Raw genomic sequence first — 13,585 nt, 5'->3', positions numbered from 1 at the left:
GAAGACTGAAGAACTCAACTGATGACGCATTTAAAGGGAAAGTCAAATACTGATGTTTGACTAAACGCGTTTCTCAACTGAAGGATCAGTTATGACTGATTCACTAATACAGGTCACGTAGATTTAGCGGACTGATACTAAAGTCAAGTATCAGTTAAACTTCTTCCCGGACTGAACCTCCAGAGTTCAAAGGAAGCAACGCACTCCCAACTGGAGAATATCCATCTTTAACTTCAATGTAAGCCCGAGAAGATGAAACTTTCACAGGAAAAGATCCGCCAAATCCCCCCATACTGGATTGGCTCCTAGCTGTAGAGTTTGATACCATGACTTTGTCTTATCCCGGAGTGAGAATGGAAAAAGGCGGAGCCATATAATGTCATCAGGGACTCCATTTATCTTAACACTGCTGCAGAGCTCCAGGAATTGCACCAGGTGCGCATTAGGGTCCTCCACGGCTTTTCCTCTATACTGGTTTTGCTGCACCGTCGTGATCAAACGAGTCTTAAGCTCGAAGTTACTCGCGTTGACTTTTGGAGGCTCGTGATACTGATACTGTGGAGTGAGCGCCTCATTGATCGAAGGTTGCTTCTGAACCTCGTAGTTTTCCTGTGCCTCAATCAAACGTTGCAATTGCTCCTTTAGAGCACGAACATCTTCTGCGGTAGCCATAGAACTACCTGGCAAACTTCAGAGCCAAAAATCAGGACTACAGGAAAGATAAAGAACAGAAATTAAATAAATAGAAATAAAAATCCAGAGTATTATCAAATAATCAACAAATAGTAGTGATAAATAATAAGTCCCCAGAAATGGCGCCAAAAACTTGTTCGTTAATTTAATTAACACGCCACAAGTGTATGAGTACAATTGTGTACAGTAGCAAGCAAGGTCGTATTCCACAGAGACTAATTAATATCAATTCCTATCCTAGATCCTATTCTCTATTTGGATAATCGAAATTAAGAGTTTTGTTTTTAAAACTAAATAAATAAACAACATGAAATAAATAAATCAAGCTGCGAAATATGGAGAAACAGATATGAGAAGAATTTTCCAAGGCAAAGGTTTCAACAGATTCTCATAACTAACAAGTTCAATTCAATCATCAAGATGATTCCTAAGGCAATCTCAAAGCTAGTCTATACCCACTCTCATGGCATACAAACCGTTGATTACATGCAAGGCTACCGTCTTCGGATCGCACTTCTAACATGCAACTCCTAAAAGCTCCTAGGATTAACGCCCTCACAAATATCAATTCCCTTTAGAATTAAAATAAATGTGTTCTATGTTCTTAGTTCAGGTAATAATTATCATCTCTCGATATCAAATTAAAACCTATGATTATGCTAAATTGGTGATCAAGCAATAAAGCAAACAATAAAAACAAGAACATAAAAAGAAATAACAATCTCGATTGATTGAATCAAACAGTTAGAAATTCAAATCATGTTTACTCTCTAAATCCTAGGAAAAGGGATCTTAGCCACACATAAACATATAAACTAGAATCAAAGTCTCAATAAAATAGAAAAACATTCAACAATAAAATCGTAGTAAAATCGATATTCTTCAGTTCTTGCTCTGGCTCCATCCTCCGTCTCTCACAGCTCTCAGCAAAAGTAAAATATGATAAAAGGTCCAGAGAATAAGTTCTTGTGGAGTATTTATATGCCCTAGGTCCCAAAATATAGGTCAAAACCGTGTAGGATCGAAAAATAGCTGAAATAACTCCAAAATCGCGCAAAATCTGAGTTGGCACGCGGCCCAAGGCGTGGCCGCGCGCCCAGCCCGCATGGCGAAATAGAAAATTCGTCGGACTCTTGACAGCTTTGCGCAGTGATTGTTTTTTTGCTTGTTCTCTCTTTTTCGAACTCTGACTTACGATCCGTTTGCGCTCACGAACTCCTCTCAAGACGAACTACAACTTGTATTTCTGCCAATTCTTCCAAATTCTACTTTGTTATTTTTGAAAATTCGTTCAAACAATAAGCAAGTGACAAGTTCTTGACCATAAACCAATATAAGCTCAAATAAACCATCAAACACACAAAATCCTCATAACTAAACATTAAAAATGAAACACCAAGAGGTAAAAATGCATGTTTATCAGAGACGTCGTATCTCCTGTACCTGAGTAGCCGTTTCTCACCAAACAAGGAACCTCGAAGATTGAAGTACCAGCCAAGTTCGAATTTCTCTCCAACAGATGAATTCTTGGAGACCATCTCCGCCAACGGATCTATTCAAGACCTCTCCTATAAATAGAGCTCGAGGAACACTTCAATCTTCACCGATTCAAATACACAAGCTGAAACGCTGCCAAATTCGTTACTCAGCAAATCAAAGACTCCCAAAGTTTGAACCGAATAAGAGAATCCGAAAGCCAAAATTAGTTCACTACTGATTACATATATTATCTTAGAACCTTATGCAAATATCGTATATCCAAAGCATAAGTAACTAATTATAGAGATTTTGTTCTCTGTGATCTAGTTGGCAAGTTTTCGAACCTCCTTTTAACTGTTCGAAAAGAGTGTTTGAGCCGAGAGGAGTTCAGACCAGTGTTCTGACTCCGTGAGATCTTAGCAGTCGCAGAGTAGACATAGTTTTGTCTTAGCGAGCTAAGAGTGAGCGAGAAATCCAACCCAGTGTGTTGGTACTGGAAATTTAATTTTCGGTTGTTAAGGTTTGCTGTGCACCCGTAAGCACAAGCTCAGAGTGTTTGTCGGTGTGATCAACTGACGTGGACGTAGAAATTGAATTCCGAACTACGTAAAAATCCATTTGTCATTTATCGCTTTCAGTTTTTACTTTTTTATCTGTGCACAAATCTCTTTGTTAACTGAAACTGATTAACTGCAAAGTGAAACTAAATCTTGACAACGTGTTTAATCACAAAGGCTATTTCAAAAGAAAAGTTTTCCGCTGCTAGTGTTATTTGTCTGACTGATTTATCCTTGGATAGTCAGGAGGATTTATAACACTCCTCTGTTTTACAAACTTGACTTAAGCCTATCGCATATCAGTTACAGTCTTGGACTTAACTGATATCTCTTTACTAAAGAGAGATTCAGTATTAGTCATCAACCTTTGGAATCAAAGTTTTCCTTAACTCTTTTACTGTCAAAAGGTTGTTGTTGGTTTGTTTTTATAAAAATAACCTATAGGTGTATTCCCCCCTCCCCCCATACACATATTCCAGACCTTCTGGGACCTAACACAGTCTCTTTTAGGGGTTGTATTGATTTGGGATTCTGTTGGATTTTTTTGGACTTTAAAGAATCCATGGATTTTTGTGAGTTCAGGAAATCCATAGACTCTGTGCAGAGTTCGGCTAACATTTTTTTTTTATTGATTTTCATGGATTTTCATAGATTTGATAGGAATTAGGAAGGCAGCAATTCAGCGCCAGCTGCAGCCCAGCTACAGCTGGAACCGGAGCAACCTAGCGTCGGCCGGTGCCCAGCGACCTCTGGAATTAAAAATTGAATATTTTCGAGCTTGATGCTCACTTATTAATCTTTTGTGAATTTTTCTAGGGATATTTCCGAACTAATTATTGGTATACCAAAAACTAAAATAAATTATGATATTAACTATTTGGTTAACAATAAATTATTTTTGATAGCTAAAATTTTAGAAAATATTTTGAAATCTGAATATTATAAATGAATCCATATATAATAGCTCTCATGGAAAAAATATTCAATTTTTAATAGGTCTTCACTCAAAATACATCTATCAATCAAATATTAAAATATGTACCATCCATATGCACCACATTTATCGTAGATAAAATGATTATATTTGAAATATAAACAAGAGAATGATAAAGGTGATTGTTTCATAGGTTTTAATAATATATAGTTGCTGCAAATTAATCTTTATTTAAAAAAGAAAAAAGCAAAGTTTCAATCAGATAACTGCAAGCCTTGGCATTAATAGAACAATAGTCATTCTTAGACTTACTTGATAAACAAAAAATCCGACTCTCTTCAATCTAAATAAGAGACTCAATTAAAGCAATCAAGCCACAAATACGTTCCATTCTCTTGCAGCATCCAATTGTCATTTTTATTTTTCTACAGAAATTAAGCGCTACAACTAATAAGAAAAATTTGGGGCACTACACCCAATCCAGATAGCACAATATCGGTGGTCAAAGACTAGAGGTGAAAGAATCCACAGAAATCTCATGTGATGAGGTGAGATTTCTCTCATTGTATTTTTAAAGGAGAATCCATCAAAATCCATATAGTTTTAAAATCCACATACTTTTGAATACCTAAATATTTTTTAAGACCTTTTAAAATTCATATTGAATATCTCTAGATTTTTAAAGACTTTTAAAAATCTGGATTGAATACCCCCAGACTTTCAAAGTCCAAAAAAATTCTACATACTCTACAGCCAATACACCCCCTTAGTAAAGGTTTTGCATAGGGCCTCTGCTGGTTATGCATTATAACATGTAAAAAAATATATGTCGAGTTTTTATTATTCCATTGTTTTTACTCTACATCCACGAGTGTATCTCTACAACACTGTGCATAACATCTGTCCAAACGAAGCAACACTTTTCAGGGAACAACTCAAACTCTAATCAAGATGATGAAGAACAAGAAGAGTCACTAGTGGAGTAGAATCAAGGACCACATAGACAATATGATTGTAACAGGAAATGATGAACATGAAGTTACAAAGTTACGTGAGCAATTGAAGATACGCTTCGGTATGAAAAAATTGAGAGAGTTAAATCATTTTCTTGGACTGGATGTGGAGAACTTGAAGAATGGAGTTTTGTCAACCAAAAAATTTATACGAAGAAGATAATTGGAAAATTTCTTCCAAATTGCAACAAGAAGTGTTCTACTCCACTTGAGACGAAACTAAAGCTACAAAAGAGAGAAGGTTTATTCTTAGAAGATCCTAGTTCATATCGTGCTTAATTTGGTTGGATGTCTTATTCATTTAACCATTTTAGGATTAACTATTGCTTTCGTTGTTAGTCTTGCGAGTGGGTTTATGCAATCTCCGGGAAAACCGCAGCTTCACGCGGCCAAGAGAATTCTGAAGTATGTTAATATTACTGCAAATCTCGGGCTATTTTATTAAAGATGAACATACACATGTTTGTTTGGCTATGTCAATGCTGACTTGGGATGAGATTTGGATGATTAAAGGTCTACATCAGGTTATGCTTTCTTTTGTGGACCTACATGTATCTCATGGTGCAGCAAAAAGCAAGATTCAATTTCATTCTCAATAACCCCTAGAGCGTTCCGCTTCCCACACTCACCCCAGGCCCAAATAACTCTTCATAGCCCATAAAAAATATACACTTAAGCCCACCCGTTTGATGGCCCACATACGCCGTTTTCTTAAAAAAAAATTAATTTTTTTTGCTTGGGGGGCCCACCCATGTGCCTGATGGTGCCGGAGGCGGAGATCCACCTCTCCGGCCTGAACTCCAAACAGTCCTCCCCCTATATCGATTCCATCCTCCCCATCGCAAACAATGAAAACATCACCTTCACATCCAGCCCCACCAAATGCTCGCTCGGAAGAATATCCGATTCCAACGCCTCCTTGTGTTGGAACGGAACGGGCGGATATAACCTCAACGCTTCCAACATCGCACCGTGAATGTACACCATCTTCTTCACCTCATCAACACCGAAAACTCGCCCCCCGTCGAGCTGATCACCTCGTCCCTCATATTTTCTTCCACCTCCAGATGCGTAGAGACGAGCCACATGAGTCATGTCAGCGCAGAGCTCGTGGTGTCACGCCCCGCTATCATTAGATTCAGCACAGTGTCTCTTAAGAATCTCGAATCTTGGTTCATATTCATATAAGACGACAACAAATCTTCACCTTCGTTATTCCGTTTCGAGGCGATGAGATTCCCTATTACGCCGTCGAGGATCTTCCGAGCTCGCATCAGCTTCCTCTCCGATCCGACTCCGAACCACCTCTGAAGTTTCCAGACCCTCTCCGGTAGAACATGCCGCATGAAGATGGACTCTTCGGCGGCATCCATGGCTTTCGCGAAAGGAACGTGAGGAGATCCGGAGACACGCACCCGGGAACGTAGCCGGTGATCAATACACAGCTAGTGTCGAACGTGAGCCTCTGAAACAAGTCCTGCAAATCAATCACTCACCTTCCAACGCCTTTGGAAGGTGGGCTCCCCACGCAAAAATTAAAATTTTAATTTTATATTTAAGAAAACGACGTCTGTGGGCCGTCAAACGGGTGGGCTTAAGTGTATATTTTTATGGGCTATGGGGAGTTATTTGGGCCTAGGCCGAGTAGGGGTGGGAATTTCGGGATCGGGTGATCGGGTACCCGATACCCGACCCGAAAAAATCGGGTATCGGGTACCCTATACCCGAAAAATTAGGGGTCGGGTTCGGGTTCGGGTAGTTAGGGTGTTAAAAAATTGGGTATCGGGTATACCCGAAATACCCGATTTTTTAATTAATAAATTTTAATCTATTTTATTAAATTAAATATGAATTCTAAGTAAAACTCCCAGCCCTACACCCTCGGATCCTCCCTCCCGCCTCCTGTTCCCAAATCAATTCCCTCCCAAATCCAATTCCCAAACTTTTTTCCCAGCCCGCCGGCCCTAACCTCTCGGCGGCCTACCACCCAGCGGCGCGCCAGCGCCCCTCGCCCGTCCACCCTCGCCTCGCCCGTCCACCACCCAGCCCGCCCGTCCACCGTCCACCCAGCGGCGCGCCAGCGGCCTGCCCCCTGTTCGGCTGTCCCTCCGCTCGCCTCCCACTTCCCGTCGCCGTTTTCCGTCAAATTGCACCGCGCAGAAGCCAGCAGCAATCCATGCCTCCACCGGCCACTGCGCATGTATTCTTCTTCTTCTTTTTTTTTTTTTTACAGATTTCTAATTTCTCAGTTTTGAGCACAAACATATTTGGTATATACAAATTCAATTGACAATTGAATGTTATTTGGTAATTGGTATACACAATTTTGGTTGTGTTTTGAGCAATTGACATTTGAATGTTATGATTGATCGGTGATATTTGCATATGGGCCATATTTTCCAAATTTTTTTAAAAAATAGGGTATTAGGGTAAATCGGGTACCCTAATACCCGATTTAATCGAATTCACAGTTTGACTTTAGAAATTGAGATTTTGATCGGGTTATTTAGGGTACCCGAATACCCGATTCGGGTACCCGAGTCGGGTATTAGGGTACCCGATTAAGAAATCGGGTTCGGGGTCGGGTATTGGTTTCTGGCCTTATTCGGGATCGGGTACCCAATTTTTTCGGGTAGGGTACCCGATCCCGACCCGATTCCCAGCCCTAAGGCCGAGCGTGGGGAGCGAAACGCTCTAGGGGTGTGGAGTTCAGGGACCGATATGTACTTTAACCCTTTTAAATACCCTTTAATTTGATGGGTTTGTTTGGTTTTTTGTGAAAGTCTTACACATTTGACCGATTTGACAGTTATTAGTTATAAAAATCAACGATTTGACAGCTATCAGTCAAGAGCACATATGACCGATGAGTGACTAGGTCATGTGGCTGGCCGGGCGGACACATGATTTCACCGCGCGGACACATGATTTTACCTGCCGGACACATGATCTGGTCATGTGTCCCGCCGATAAAATCATGTGTCCATCCGGTGAAATCATGTGTCCGCCCGGCCGGTCACATGATCTAGGCACCCACAGGTGAAATCATTGACTTTTATGACTGATAGCTGTCAAATCGGTCAAATATGTAAGACTTTCACAAAAAACCAAACAAACCCATCAACATCAAAAGTTAAAATAGGCATTTCACATAATTTGGGCATAAAATACTTAAATTTATAAAATAAGGCATTTTTTATTTACAACATAAGAAATAGGGCATTTTATCCTATTAACATAAAAAATAAATACTCCGGAGTATAACCATGAGTTTCACAAACATAAATACGGATATCAAACCCCGAAGGCCCAAATGTGTTGTGTTGCGTGCATTTCTCCAAGCAGGAGCTTAGTGCTAATAATAGCAATTTAAAGGACCGAAATGCAATAATTCATTACGTTCCAGACTTAGAGCATCTCCAAAGGTCACTATAAAGTGACGGTGGCCGCTATTTTGGAGTGGAATCAATCTCCAACCATTCCCTGTACGCTACTTCAAAATAACGGGTTTGAACAGTGCACCGCTTCATGTGGCGGGCACTGTTCACCCGGTAAATCTTTTTTTTTTTTCATTTTTTTTTGTTGTTTTATTATATTTCTTTTTTGTTTTATCTTTAAAAAATACTTATCTTTGCTTGATTTAATTTGTAAAATATAATTTAATAGTCTCTATATTATTTATATTTTTAAATTAACACAAATATATACAATATTTAAAATATATTATATAAAATTTAAAAATACAATAACATGAAATATAATATAAAAGCACATTAACATAAAATTACGACAACATAAATTACACATAAATTACAATATAAAAACACAATAGCATAAAATTACAACCACATAAAAATACAAGAACATTAAACTAATAATACAATAAATGCTAGTAAGGTCCAAGATCACTTCCAGATCCTCCAACGTCGCTTCCAGATCCTCCAATGTCGCTTCCTGATCCTCCAAAATCTTGAAAATTTTCTCCAAACATATTGAAAGTATCATATGGACTTGAATGTTGTTGTCTTTTATAAATGATTTTTCCTTGTTCACTTTTGAAATAATCTCGTCGAATAGGATCAAAAATATTGTCGGTGTCCATCATTAGAATTTTATTATCTGATTCCCACATTTGGAATGCAATAGCTTGTTTTTTTGCTTCAGTAGCTTTGTTTTTTGCTTCAATCTTCTGCATTTGTAGTTGCAAAATTTGCTCTTTTGTGGTTGATGAGTTTTCCATTAAATCTCCAATTCGTTTATTTCCTTGTTCAATTACTTTCAAAAAATTAGACATATCTTCACCTTTTTTTTCTTTTGTTTTTGGTATTTTTCACACCATCTGGACGGTGTGACGATCCAGAACCACTGCCGCTACCATCGCTTAAATTGATAGAAAAATTAGACAATCCATCAGGTGAGATAGGAGATTGTGGTAGTGAATCTGGCTAAGATGCAGACATTTGTTGTCGAGAGTTTTGTGAAGGACAATCAAACTTTTGAAAATCTTTCATAATAGACCACACATGCTCGAACTTGAAGCCTTTCTTATATTTTGTGTCTAGCACCATCAATTCTTTTGCACGAGTGAACTGCATAATGAATAAAAATGTTATAATGAGTAAGACAAATAATGATTACAAAAAATGTATAGATAACTACTCCTTACAATATCATTTTCAGAACAACCACTTGGATTTAGATATTCCACTTGTTGTATACACCCTTTGAGTTTTGAAACTGAACTCAAAATAACCTGCATGCGAGTTTCAAGTGATCTTGAACTTCGAGTATACATATTTGGACTGGGTTTCTCCTCGTTGTAAACTTCCCTAACACGATCCCAAAAAATTTCTTTTCTTTGGTGTATTCCCATTTCTGAATCTTGAGATATCTCCATATACACACGACAAAGATGTTTATCTTCATCAATTGTGTAATTAGGCTGTCGGGAAGAAGCCATGGAAAATGAAATAACAGCTAAAGAAAGACAAGTTGGTAAAAAAAGGAAGAGGGTTATTGTGTGTTAAAATATGAAAAAATAGCTCATATATATAGAGGATGATTTATTGATAAGGTATAAATAATAAATGGTGTAGATTTAATGAAATCTGGTTGGACGGTGGTGATTGAATCGAAGTTGCATTATTTGATATGTATGACCAAATGCTTTATCTTTTTCTGCATGAGATTGATTGAATCGATGCTTTATCTTTTTCTGCATGAAATTTTCAAATGCATTATCAGATGTGTCTGCACTTTATCTTTATCACATGTGTAGATTGGCGTTGTCAAATCAATCCTATTGTATAGTAGGGGAGTGATAAGGTGGATGATGAAGATTTAATGAAATCTGAATGGACGGTGGCGATTCAATATTTAAGATTTTCAGATAAGATAGTCTTGGAGATTTTTTATTATTTAAGACATACACGATTTCAATAACCACCACACCTATTTCTTCTCTTTCACTCATAAAATAGAAAATTAAAAAATATGAATCATCATAATATTGGTTCTTCTTCACTACTTTCTCATTCAAGTTCAAGCTCATCTGATGATGAGCTTGAACAATTAATCAATGAGTGTGATGTTGAACATCAATTGATGGGCTAACATATTTTGAATAACAATCTTATTGTAGCTCAACTGGCTGAATATCAAAATGCTACAAAAATTCATGGAGGTTCAGTTCTTGGTCACAAGGTAATCCATCGTGACCGAGAAGCAGCAGCTCATTGTCTCTTCAACGACTATTTTTCTGAAAATCCAACATTCAACGAAGGAATGTTTCATAGACGCTTTCGAATGTCTCAAAGTCTATTCCTCCGTATTGTTGATGCTGTCAAAAATCATAATGATTTTTTCGAGCAACGCATAGATTGCACAGGAAGATGGGGCTTGTCCACACTTCAAAAAATAACAGCTGCCTTTCGAATATTGGCATACGGAGTACCAGCAGATGCTACTGACGAGTATATAAATATTGGTGAGTCAACTGCAATTAAATGTGTCAAGAAATTCTGTCGTGCAATTGTGGAAATATTTTCTGATCAATATCTAAGATCTCCTAATGCTAGTGATGTTGCTAGACTATTTTATATTGGTAAACAACGTGGATTTCCAGGAATGCTAGGTAGTCTTGATTGTATGCATTGGAAGTGGAAAAATTGTCCAACAGGTTGGGCAGGCTCGTATGCCGGACGTAGTGGCTCTCCAACAATTATTCTTGAAATCGTTGCTGATTATGACCTTTGGATATGGCATGCATTCTTTGGTATGCCAGGATTCAATAATGATATTAATGTGTTGGAAATATCTCATCTTTTCAGTGACCTTGCTAGAGGTATCACTCCACCCGCACATTATGTCATACAAGGAAAAGAGTATAATGTGGGCTATTATTTAGCAGATGGTATATATCCCAAGTAGGGGTGTCTAATCGGGTCGGGTCGGGTACCCTACCTGAAAATTGCGGGTACCCGACCCCGACATTTCGCCAAAACCCCCACCCGATACCCGTCCCGCCAGCACCGTCGGGTACCCTAATACCTGACGCGGGTATTAGGGTACCCGCATACCCGCCTGTTTTTGCGATTTTTCATTTTTTTTTTTCGATCAATGCCCACAAAATTATCAATCACATTTTAGCACCACAAAATTCAACCTCCATTTATCTAGTTCTACTGTTCTAAGAAACAGCATATTCCACTGTAGTGACCCGCTCTTTTATATATTTTTAAATCCAGTAATGCGTGTTTATTATTGTTCATCAGTGAATGAAACCAGTTATTATCCTGATATGAATTCAGCTGATGATCCTGAATTTATATTGTTAAAACAGTCAATGATATTATTTCAGAGTTATAACTGACTTAGCAAAGTCACGTTATTTATTTAACGAGATGGAACTAGATTTTTTTTTCACTTAAGTCGTGGATTATTTTCGACTCGTGAGTTAATTAAATCTGCGGATTTAATTTAAATATTAGAACAACAAACGAATTAAATCTACGGATTTAATTTAGATTCATTTTATAACTTATCGATTTTAGCAAGAAATCACATGACGAAATACGAGATTTATGTAAATATACAGTATCAAGCAGAATCGAAGCCAGTATTTTATTACAGTTACAGAATCACCGAGACTTAGATAATACATCATTAATCCTTCTCTACATTTTTTTTTCTTTCTTTTTCTTTCCACCAACCTTTGCTCCCCATTTCTACCACCACTACCACCACTACACTTTGCTTTCCACTCCACCAACTATCCCCACCACTACACTCAATTATGCAACGTAAATCAATGCTAATCAGCCTCCAATTCACTATCCTCCTCATTCTGCACTTGGAAGCTTTTGGAGGAGGAGAAATCCTCATCCAGTGTCCTGCCAACTTCAAGGTAAGCTTTGGCTTAAACTCTCCATCTTCTTCCATGATTTTACCTGTATTCATTAAACAACAACAAATACTACCATTTTCAGATTCAATCATTTGATACCAGTTAACACTTGAAAGAGGGAGAGATAGAGCAGTTCAAATTTTGCCAAACTTCAACAAGATCCAATCAGCTTATTTAACTCAGCAACAACAACAAACCTCTAATCATTTTCTAGGTATATACTACTGTTTCAGTTCATTTTCTCAACTCATTCAAGCCACATATACTGTCATCATATCATAGCATAATCGATCATCTATGAAGTGCTTAAGGAGATGGAACGAATTGTAGGCATACTTCACTATACTTTATAAACACAATGAGATTTCTTAACTTCTTAGCAAAGAAGGAATTATATGCTTCACTTTCACTGCACTCCAGAATAGCATTTACGAGAACTCACGACCACAAAAACTAGGACTTTTATTCGAATGGAGATGAGTTACTTAGCTTTGGGAAAAATGGGCCGACTGCCCAAGCAACTGCCGAGCCCCAACTGCCGGAACGGAGTGAGAAGGCGGCGAACTCTCGTTGTCCAGCCTGCATCAGAGTAACCACGACGCCGGCCGGAGAAAGAGAAGGGCGACTGCCCCTTGGCGGTGGCAGCCTCTGGATTGCTACCTGCCGGACGAACACAGGGAGGGGAGCACGGAGACCTCGCCGATTCTAGAACCCGGCGGCGGCGGCAAGGTGCTAGCGAGATTTGAAGGCGACAGCTACGGCGTTAACAAGCTAGAGGGGAAGAGGCTGACCGACTCCAGAAATCGGAGCAACGCCAGCTTGAGGCGACAACGTCGCCGAAGATTCCAGTAGCAGCAGCTCCGGACAGCGGCGATGGCTCCAGGCGGCGGCGCTCTCTGATTTGGGGAGGAAATCAGGGCTCCCTTTCGTTTTGCTTTCGTCCGTGAATCGAGAGGGAGAATAGAGATGTGAGAAGGTGAAGGCGGCGGCTGGCTCGTCGGATTACGGCGGCGGTGGCGGACCCCTCGCCGGAAACAGATCGAGAGAGAGATGTTCCGATTTTGAGGAAAGAAAGAAGAGAGCTGTGTTGACTGTTGAGCCGATTTGGGAGAAGGAACGACCGCCGCTCATCGAAAGTTCAGGGAGACGGCGGTGATTTCCGATTTGGGAGAGCAGGGGCTCGTGCCGGCGACGAGAAGGCGCCGGAGCCGGCTGGAGGCTGAGAACGAGAGAGAGAAAAGAGAGAGGGAGCCGATTTTGAGAGTATAGAGAGAGAGATCGATTTTGGGGGATGAGAGTTGGGCTCCTTGTGCTTTAGTTTAATGGGCCTTTGTTATTTATTTAATTTGGGCTTTTCCCTTTTAATTGTAATTGGGCCTTTGTTATTTTATTCCGATTGGGCCTCCTATTTATTTACTTTGGGCCGAAAATTGGGCCTTGATTTATTTTACTTTGGGCCGAATTATATAACTCTCTGGGCCGATTCTTTTATTTAAAACCCAAC

General features: G+C 39.1%; 1 long non-coding RNA gene and 1 pseudogene across 1 annotated transcript; one reads left to right on the top strand and one right to left on the bottom strand.

Moving 5' to 3' along the window:
- Positions 1-261: 261 nt before the first annotated feature.
- LOC131008310 (alkane hydroxylase MAH1-like) lies at positions 262-9,573 on the bottom strand (annotated as a pseudogene).
- Positions 9,574-11,636: 2,063 nt separating this feature from the next.
- LOC131013371 (uncharacterized) lies at positions 11,637-13,366 on the top strand. The gene is made up of 3 exons (XR_009097661.1): positions 11,637-12,081; positions 12,164-12,295; positions 12,502-13,366. It is a non-coding gene; the product is annotated as an uncharacterized LOC131013371 (long non-coding RNA).
- The last annotated feature ends 219 nt before the right edge of the window (positions 13,367-13,585 follow it).

This window comes from Salvia miltiorrhiza, chromosome 2, assembly GCF_028751815.1.
Source record: "Salvia miltiorrhiza cultivar Shanhuang (shh) chromosome 2, IMPLAD_Smil_shh, whole genome shotgun sequence".
Classification (NCBI taxonomy): Eukaryota; Viridiplantae; Streptophyta; class Magnoliopsida; order Lamiales; family Lamiaceae; genus Salvia; species Salvia miltiorrhiza.
Note: the sequence above shows the minus strand (reverse complement) of the source record. Positions and strands in the feature narration are given on the sequence as shown.